The 10,453-nt window shown below is 42.7% G+C and overlaps 1 long non-coding RNA gene across 1 annotated transcript; it reads right to left on the bottom strand.

The window, feature by feature from the left end:
* Window positions 1-1,213: 1,213 nt before the first annotated feature.
* On the bottom strand, window positions 1,214-10,133 carry LOC134418116 (uncharacterized). The gene is made up of 3 exons (XR_010027705.1): window positions 10,034-10,133; window positions 3,593-3,674; window positions 1,214-1,816 (listed from the first exon to the last, which is right to left on the bottom strand). It is a non-coding gene; the product is annotated as an uncharacterized LOC134418116 (long non-coding RNA).
* Window positions 10,134-10,453: the final 320 nt, after the last annotated feature.

Raw genomic sequence — 10,453 nt, 5'->3', positions numbered from 1 at the left:
AAATGAGCCTGTTCTTGCAATGACCTTTCAGTCTCTTCCCATACCTGGCAGAAGCCACCCACATCTTTAATACACAATTTTTTAAGCTTTCATTGTCAGAGATGGAAGACGAACATCATTTGCCTGTGCTCATCACTCAGCTAAAGAGAGCTGAGGCCTCACTGGCACAAGTGAGGATCCTTAACCAGCAAACTGAAGTTATTTTAAAGGTTCTCTTCAGGATCCACCAAATTTTCTAGCAAAATTTCATCCTTGTCTCTCAGCAGGGCACTGAGAATGTTCACAGCTGAGCAGCACTGTTCTATATATGAAACAGGTGGTTTATTTAAACCACAGAGAAAAAAAGCTTCTACTTACACATTTAATCTTCAGTTCCCAGGATATCAGAGATGCCTGGAATAGAATTTAGTTCTCATTGTGGATATATTTTAAAAGATGTACCAAGGATCTCTGTAAATGTAGATAACTGTGTGTTTGCCAACTTTAAAATTCAGTGTATTAGATATCACTGTTCATAAAGAAGTGTTCACCAAGTTTCTCCATATTGAGCCTTTTTTCTAGTGTCCCAGAGAACGTTTCTTCCACTTTCTGATTAGTACCTCTGGATGCCTTTTAGGTTCCTTGGTCTCTCTTGCATTATTTGGCCATTACTCAATTACTTAAGACTTTAAAAGTAGACACTCTTTCTCAACAGTTTTCCAACCTCTTCTCTTAAACATTCCTTCCAGCCTAAGGGGCTGCTGACAGTTGCTGAATCTCTGCATTTCTTAGAAATTTATTGTAGCAATTCACAGTTTTTAGATCTCCTGCTCTTTTAAAAGTCCTAAAACTTTCAAATGCATTTATTAGAACCGAATACTGACCACTCAGTGATTCACTTTAAAGTGCAGATTTCCCAAAAACAAATCTTAAGCTGCCAAATCCAGCCCTGCCTTAGCCAGCCCCTGACGTTTTCATGAGGATGTGACTGCCAAGATATGGAAATTGAGTCATTTTATTCTGTCTTTGTCTTCTAGAGTTCAGATTCTGATTTCTCACTGAATATATTTGTAGGACTCTCCTCTGGAAAAAAAAAAAAAGAAGAAAAAAATCAAGATGACCAACTCCCTCTTGTTTTAGATGGTTCCCTTGTGTTTACTTGTTCCTGACTGAGCTGTCACATCAAAGATATTCCCCAACCACATGCAATTATTCCAGTATCTCCTTATCAAACCACCTAATGACTCAGGGTATATCTGTGAGTTTCCTCACCATGAAGTCAGTAACAATGCCATTTACTGGAGGAGAGAGAATGCATTTCATCCGGATGCTGACAATGGAGCAGTTGTTAAAGCAGATAATTAGGAGTAGCCTCAGACCTTTGTGCTGTTTTTCTTGGCACATGACACTGCACCATGTTCCTCAGCAGGTCATGGTTTCTAAAGAAGTTTCTGAAGAAAACCCACAAGTGTACAACTGGTTTCCTTTCCTTTCTGCTTGCTGGCTGCTCTGATGTCTGTGCAGGGATTCTTACAGGAGAAATTTGTGCAATTTGTGCTCTGCCAGGCTGAAACTTTGGTCAGTTCTTCTTTGGAAGGTTGTGCAATGCCACATGAGTCTTTGCCATAGCTCACTTTGGTACGTTTTGGTAACATCTATTTGACCACAGGCCCCTCCTGGTCCCTGGCTTCTCTTAAGTCAGTGATTTTATCACACATTTTGTCTTCATATGCTACTGTCTTTCACAGCAGCCTGGTCTTCAGCCACAGCTTTCTCACACGCATGATTTCTGTTTCTCTTCTGCTGTTGGACTCTTCCCACTTCCTTTGTCATTGTCCTGCAGAAAAAACTCACAGGCAGCACCACCTGAAGGCTTTGACACTCCTCCCCTCATCCAAACCTTTCCTTGCTCACCCCTGCTGAACCCTCCAGCTCCCACAGCCTCCACAGAGGGGATTTTTCCAGAGGCAAGGCAGAAATATCAGAAACATCGCTGTCCCCACCAGCAGCAGGTTCACCTTCAGAGCTGGTCTGTCCTTGTGCTTCCTCCCAGCTCGTCTCCCATCCTCTCAGCCGTGTCACTGGCACAGCACAGCCCACCAGAGACCCAGCCAGGGACTTTGCCTCACAGCAGCAGCCTGTAAGAGCAGCTCAGAGGGGGCTTGATTTTAATGGATTGATTTTTTCAATTCTGATTTTATGCCCACAGGCAGGGCAGGCGCCTACAAGGCTTGGACAGCTCTCCTGAGGCACCTGAGCTCCAGGTCATCTCCTTGGAATCCACCTCCCTCAAAGAAAACTCAAATACTACTGTTCCTTTTGTAGTTTTTTCCTTCTCTCCAAGAGGAGAGCATTTTTCCCCCTCCTCTCTTGTCTTTAAGATCCATGCTCCATCAAGGATTTTCCTTTCTGTCAAGGAAAGAGAATTTTCTAATACTATTTTCACTGAAGTTGACTGGATAAAATTATCCAGAGTCTCACAAGTCATTTGGAAAGCTAAACAGTGTATTGATAAAATATGTACATTGAACTTTAATATTTCCTACCTGTAAAACTTTAAGATATCTGCAAACAACCTGCTTATACTGCTGTATTAGGAAAATAAGCAAATTATCAATATTTTTATCTTTACAGTATATTAATTTTATCCCTTGTAAGTCTCATGGAAAACTAACACATCTGGTATTTTCCTTGTCTTAGACAGAATATCTGAGCTTCCCAAGAGTTTGCATCTTAAAGTAGCTTGTGCAATACTCAGCTATGACTTCTCCAAAAGCTCTTTTAAAAAGCACAGCACATTTTCAGAGCACAAAAGTGACATGGAAAGCTAAGCCTGTTTTCAGAGATGTCTGGAGCATTCAGAGACAGCAGTTCTTACCCACCTCAATAGCTCAGGCACATTTGCATTGCTCCTGTGCTCAACACCTTTCATGCCAGACAAGAGTTTTACCTGTGTCAAATTTTAATTGCTCATTTCTTTATGAATGTCATTGTAATTATTACATCCACTCTGCATTTTAACCTCCATGGTGAGTTGAGAGATGCTGTTTCTGCTGAAAACTGGCTGTGGTTTGACAACATCTGTCAGCTCTGATGCCCTGGTTGTGCATTTCACGTGCTTGGAAGGAGACAACCGGCTGAGAATCACCCCAGCCAACATTTAAGTCTCCTCCACTGGACCTACAAGCAATGAAAGCCCTGTTGTTGATTTGAATAGCTTTCTGCTGAGAAATTGGGTAAGGCTGGGTCAGGGAGTGGCAGGACATTGGCAGAGGTGAGAGAAAGCTTAATTTCAAGGAATGACTGCTTGGAGAGCACCAGCCCAGACCACCAGCAGAGCCCACATGGCAGGGACAGCTGCCAGGCACAGGGATGCTGAACAAGCCTCTGGGATGAGGTCAGGCAGGGGCAGAGCATTCAGGTCCATTCCTTGTTTTCCAAAGGGCTGCTGGGATCTCTAAAGCTTTCCAGGCTGCACTCAAAAAATTCGTTTTGCTAATCCTACTGTCTTACTCCCCAGTCCTTACTCCCCATTCCTAAGGATTTTTCTGGTCAGCTCCCACAGTCAGGGTATTTTTCTGTGGTGAAAGGATGGGAAGGGCATCACACTTACCCCAGAACCTGTTGTTTTCCACGGTCCAAGAAAAGGAGCAGACATTGGGTCAGCACCCAGGAGTCCTTCTGCCAGTGTAGTTCTAGAGGAAGAGAAGAGCAGAGGGAAATATTGCCCAGATTAATCTTCAGCAGGTTCATATGGTGTTCAAACAATTTCTGTGAACAGGACTGGTTAAAGCAGCTCCCACAAGAGAGACCAGAGTTCCTCTTTGCTCTTATGTGGCCCAGGAGACAGAATTCACAGCCAGGGCTTATCAGGGTTTTTGTGACTTGGCCAGGCCTGTCAGGTTTGACACAGATTCTGTGCATTGTTTCTAAATTTCTCTGCTCTTGGGCTGCCTAGAATTTTGGCTTTATTTTTATTTTTCTCTTGCTTATTACATGATCATTCTATTATGGAGCTCACTGGTCAGTGAGGTTTTCCCAGGCACTACAGCACATTCTCAGTGCTACAGTAAATTCTCAGTGCCCTTGTCATCCCTGCTGCTGCTACAGCCCAACACCAGGAAGCCAAGGGGCACCAAAGCCATTGTGCTTTGCACCTCTTTACCTTGCCCTTACACCTGGCATTCTGAATTACCACTGCTGCTGCCTCACACTTTGATTCAGAATCTTAGGGTGAATATTTACACTCATCAGAAAAAGCAAAAGTGTGCATTTTTATTTTCCTTTACCCAGGAGTGCACAGCCTCCTCTCTCACTGTGACACCCCTTTCTTTCTTTCTATTACTTGTTCTGCATTCACTGCCCACTGCTAACCTATTCCTGATCTGTGCATCATCACCACCCTCTCAGCTGAAATATATAAAAGATTTGCTTGAATTCATTTAATTGTGAGCTGCACCATTGAGGGAGCTGTACCAAAAATAGCTTGATTTATGAGCTGGCAGTTGAAGTAGCCCCTTAGCAGTGTTTAACAAGTGCTGCTGATGCAAAATGTCTCCATTAATTCAGGTTTGAGGAGTCAGGGAGCTCCATCTCACGTGCATCAGAGTGGCAGCTCACGTTTGAGGAATAAGCCTGAAACAGTTTTATGGGATAAGCCAGTGAAGAGATACAGTAAAAATTTACTGTCAAATCTCTATATGGGAAAAAACCCCACCCCTCATCCACAGTTCTATTACCATTTTTGCATTAAATGCCAAGCAAGGGTAGTGAAATTAAAGTAAATATCACTCTGCACACTTTGTACTCACTTTTCCCTGCTGATATACTGAATTTTGGCATAGATGGAATATATTGGCTCTACTTCACTTCTTTAAACACAATTTGGTGAACTGGTTTCCAGGACAGCCCCTGCAGTGTGCTTTAAGATGCAAGAGTTAGGAGCAACTTTGGCTCACCATTTTCAGGTGGTGCTTGCTCAACATGATCCTTTGCTACAAAGAGAAACAAAAGCAGCCCATGGAAGATGCTGGGTGCTGACACAAAGAGCACAGGACAAAATTCTGAAATTCCACTTTCTCTGTGGTGATTCCTCCATCATCAAGCCAGTCAGGGTTACACCTAATAAAGTACAACAGGAAAAGCCAAGCACTGTAATCCCATTTCTAATTCTGCACAGCTCTCCACTGCACATCCAAGGGCAGGAGCAGGGTCCCTGGAGAAGGGGGATTACTGATATGCGAAAGGAATGGGCAGCTATGGAAATTCTTATTTTCATACCTACAGATCCTCAGGGCTGGGGCAGAAACCTTCTGCTACTGCCATGCCTCTAAGCAGGGGTGGGAAGAATCCAGCAAAAGAAAGCACTTTGTAAGAGCTCACTCAGGAGCAAAACTGAGATTCCAAAAGCTCCAGCACAACCCTGGAGGGCCACAAGACACTCTAAATGAATTGGATGATATTGAAAGGTCTAAATAAAAAAAAAAATCCCAAACTGTAATGACACATTTACAGGCAAGATATAGCCCATAAAATGTGAAAGCAGAAAGATATATAAATTTTGGGATGGGGACAATTATCCATTTGTAAATGTGGAAATAACAGCAGCCCTGTGCCCAGTGGGCAATAAAACACATTATGGAGCAGGGCACCAAGAGGGACTTGCTTGATCAGGGGAGTGAAAGAGATGAATGAAAAGGTCACTAGGTATGAATAGAAACATCTGAGCACTCTGAGGCTTTCACAATTTGTTAACCAAACAGAGATGCTGGAAGAATGGATGCTGGAGAAAACGGGGCAGAGAAACAGAGAGCAGTAGGAGAAAGAAAATACAGTCACTGAGTAATTCTCCTTAAACACAAAAGACCAGAGGCATAGTAGTAAAATTAAAGTAAATATTACTTTACTTAAAGTAAAACAAGGCACATGTACTTATGAAATTGTCTCACATAAATTACAGTGAAGTAGGCTGGGGTTTTTTCTATGTAAAGAATTAGCTCACATGCTCTCTCCTTATGCAAAAAAAAAAAAAGTGCGTACAGAGGAAGCTGTTGTACAGCTTTAAATCCCATAAAAATTGATATCAATGCTGTGCTTCTTGCAGCGGGGCCAGCAGCACACACATGTGAGGGAGCCAAGCCCCGTGACTGGGCCCTGCACGTGTGCTGTGCTGGGGGAGATGTCATGTAGAGCACAGATAATTCCTCTGATGTGGCATTTGCTGGGGCAGCCATGCAATGCTCTGTGCACAGCAAACCAACGAACCGTGCAAAACCCACAGCTCACTGCTCCCTTCTTCCCTGAGGTTGAATCAACTTTCTTTTTTTCTTTTTAACGCAGTATTTAGCTCTTTGAGCCATTCATGTTTCTCCCTCTCTTTTTATTTTTTTTCCAGCTGCTCTCCCATTTATGAATTTGTGCTGTATATGAATGGTGGCTGTAATCCATTCATGCACTCTGCATTCATGGGGGTGCAGAAAATACCGGAACATTTGTGGATACCAGCTCCAACACAGTGAGCCTGGCACAGAGCTGGCCTTGGGTCTCTGAAGGGATGTAGAGACAGCCCTCCAGCCCTGGCTCCCTCAGAAACAGCATTTCAGAAAAGCCTCCAGTGTGGGGGCTGCCATCCTCTAACTCTGTTGTATTTGCTGGGAAATGTCCCAGTGAAGGCAGGAATGATGGATCTGACTCCATGTCCTCAGAAGGCTAATTTATTACTTTATGATACTACATTATATTAAAGAATAAAGAATCCAATGAAACAATCACCTGTGGGTGAACAATCTCCAAACACATTCCAGATTAGCAAAACAGAGGAGAAGCAAATGAGATATGAATTGTTTCCCTTTCCTCTGAGGCTTCTCAGCTTCCCGGGAGAAAACTCCTGGGCAAAGGAATTTTGATTTTTTCAGAGAATGTGAATGCTACAGCGCTCACCAAGGAAAGCACCACAGGCAGAATCCCCAGTTCCAGGCTGCCTGGCTGGGCCATGCCTGGGTTTGGGCAGGAAATTGAAGTTCCCTGAGTGGTGCCTTGGTGCTGGCCATGCTGCACTGCCCGTGCTCTCTCCAGCTCTCTCTTTGGGATCCTCTCTGCTAGACACAGGTTTCCAGCTCTCCTGCCACAAGTAGATGGGTTACAGATTTACCATGAGTTGTGCTGGTTTTATTCCCATGAACATTCTGTAATTCAGTGAGTTTAAGACTGAAATTAAGACTAAAAACAAAAAATCTCCATTGCTGACAGGACAAATCTAAGATTTTATCACAGCATGGTGCTGCCTTTCAGTTGCTTTCCACATCATAGCAGACTCCTGCTTATGGTTTGAAGTGCATAGTCACAAAACACAGAGTGTGGCAGGTTAACACCACTCTTGGATTTAGGAAGTTTTCCTGACCTGAATGTCAGTTTGTTTCTTATTTAAATATATACATACAGAGGCCTCTGGAGCTTTTAAAGGATATTATCTATGACCACACACATCCAGAGATGTTTGAAATCAATGTTTTAAAATGTTTGCTACCAGGTGGTCTTATTTTTCCTCTCTCAAGAAACAAGGCACATGTGCATACAAAATTGTCTCACATAAATTATAGTGAAGTTGGTTGTTTAGGTTTTTTTTATGTAAGGAATTAGCTCACATGCTCACTCCTTATGGAAAAAAATAAATAGGTGTGCAGATGTCAAAGATTTCCAAGGTGAGTATCCTATAGGAAAACATTGCAGCTGGGAAGCAGCAGGAAATAGAACAGACCAAACATCTGTTTTGTTTCTTGTTGTTGTTGTTATTTTATTATTATATTATATATAATATATTATTATTACTATTACTATTATTATTATTTTCCAGTGCAGCAGCTATGCATTTGTCTGATTACTTTGACTCTCAAAACAAGAGCTCTGCATCTGTGCAGCAACTCACTGAATTCTAACTTGTCATCAGGGAAGGGCTGGATGGAACGGTGCTCATTAAAACAGAAATCCACTGTGGGATGGGGCTGCAGGAAGGTGTCCCTGCCCCTGGCAGGGGGCTGGAACTGGGTGAGCTCCGGGGTCCCCTCAAACCCAAACCATTCCATGATTCCAAACCCTGCACATAAATAAGAATAACCTGACACAGCGTATTGATAAAATACAGGATGTTCCACAGGATGCCTCAGGGCCATTTCCCCCAGAGATAACTCAGTGGGGAAGCACTGATCAGGGGCATTGCTGTAAAAACAAGGCTGGGGGATCCCCAGAGAGCAGCTCTGAGCAGAGCTGGGCACGAAGCCTCACAGAGGGGGCACACAGCCTCCCAGTCTGAACGCTGGCAGAGCAGGGAGGGCTCCACACGCAGCAGAACGTGCTGGAATTCCACCTGCAGGGAAGGGACTCCACAGATTTCGGCTCCTTTCAGGCCCTGTGTGCACTTTTGGAGGTGCTGGCCCTGCCCTGCAGCAGTTCCAAGCCCTGATGGTGGCTGTTCCAGGACACACAATCTGTGAAATACCATTGGAAATCAAGTGGGTCAGAGCAGGGAAAGTCAAATCTCTCTGTTCTCATCTGCAAGGGCACAGCCATGATTTACAGAGGGCAGACAAAATTTCATTTGAAAACATGAATAATTTGTGTGCCAATAGGACAGAATTTTGCAGCAGCACTGATGAAATAAAAAGCAATTTGGCTGTGCACAGGACAGACCCTCAAGCATAGATAGGCTCTACAGTAACAAAAACTTCCTTCTCTAGAACTTGATTTGGTTCGGTTTCTTTCCTAACTACTGACTGGATGCCTTGACAACACAACAAACCTTTATTTCCTTTTGAAGGTTCAGCATGTCATATAACAATAACCAGATCACTCCCCCTAATACACAGAAAAACAAAATTGCTCAGAAGAAAAATCCCATTTCTGTTGTTTGGCACCAATTATTCACCATGTAAATTACTCTGGAAAGCCTTTAAGCTCAAAACCCATAATATTCATCAGTCTCTGTGAAATTATTCCACAGGTATCAATCAGAGATACAAGCTGAACCAGTGATTTCCTCCCCCAGTGAAGCCCAGAAACTTTTTGTCCTGACATTGATGAGAAGTAACCTAAACCTAAAATGGAATGAAATACAGGAAAACAAAGCACACAACATGAAATTAGGGCATTGAGATCAGTGGGGACAGAGGAGGAAGAGCCTGCAGAATTAACTTGGATTGAAAACTCCAAAATTCTCAGTAGGTGGAGAGTAACAGCTACTAAAGCTGTTTTAAGCATGGAACGCAGCAGAAGGATACAACTTCTGTACACACAGACAAGATAAACAGAAGGTTATGTATTATCCATGTTATGGCTCAGAAAAAGGAACCCATCTCCCTTCTGGTACCTTTAAAAGAAATTTTTTTTTTTAAACCCAACACCTAAGGCTCTACTTCAATAGATTTTTGCCAGAAGATGCTAGATTCTTTGGGGAATTCTCTAGAAGCGATTGAGATGTAGGGAAATGCATGAACATAAAAGTTTCATCTGGGCAAAGTTTATTAAAGGAGTGGGAGCCTAAGTTGCCCACACACTGTTGAAGCCATTAATATTCTTTTTGCAACATGTAGTATCAAATGATTCACAGATGTTTTAATAATTGGCTTACAAGCCTCTATAACAAACTGTGTTTCTATAAACTTGCAGGATATGCTAGATCACCACTTTTAACTGTTTTTTAAATGAAAGCTTAAAAACATCTCTGATCTTTAATTTTTACATGCAAATAATAAAACTACTAAAATGATCATAGTTTCAGAAACCATGATTTCAAATGAAATCCAAGACTGAACTCCAGGGTTTGGGTTTCTGTTTCCCAAATGCTAAGAACTAATTTTTCCCCCATGTTGTCTGAAACAAGCAGAATTTTCCTGCCTCCAAACAAGGCAGGCTGAGGGCTCAGAGGAGAAGAGATGGATTAAATGTTGACTGAAACACTTAAGGTCCTTCAGGAAGAAACACAAATGCCAGGTGCTGACCTAAGTTTCCAAAAGCCTGTAACCAGCGTACAATAAAACTGAAATATTTCAAAGTCTCCTACCCTTTGACAGATGTTGCAATCATGTTGTTTCATTATTCTGGTTTCAACACTCACATTCTTGTCCTTTGGACATTCCTCATATTCAGCTCATGCTTCTATCTGTTGTTTGCAGCAAGTCTCTAAGGCAACCACGGGGTTGGGCAAATAGTTTCACTTTGTGCAAGATAATAGGTAATTCAAAACATCTATTTTTTCAAAGCAAACTGAAGTCATCTACACATCAAACACTGCAGCTGATTAAGAGTCCAAGAAAAACCAATCAACGTGGCCAGTTAGACAATAACAACTCAATCCCAAAGTGCTGCAGCTCCCATCAACTTCCAGGGTCAGGGCTGAAATTCAGGGGTGAGTAAAGCACAGCCTGCTGCCAAACATCCACCCACTGCAGGACAGGGTGAGGAAAAGACTGATTAACTGGGG

The sequence above is a fragment of the Melospiza melodia genome, chromosome 4, assembly GCF_035770615.1.
Source record: "Melospiza melodia melodia isolate bMelMel2 chromosome 4, bMelMel2.pri, whole genome shotgun sequence".
Taxonomy (NCBI): domain Eukaryota; kingdom Metazoa; phylum Chordata; class Aves; order Passeriformes; family Passerellidae; genus Melospiza; species Melospiza melodia.
Note: the sequence above shows the minus strand (reverse complement) of the source record. Positions and strands in the feature narration are given on the sequence as shown.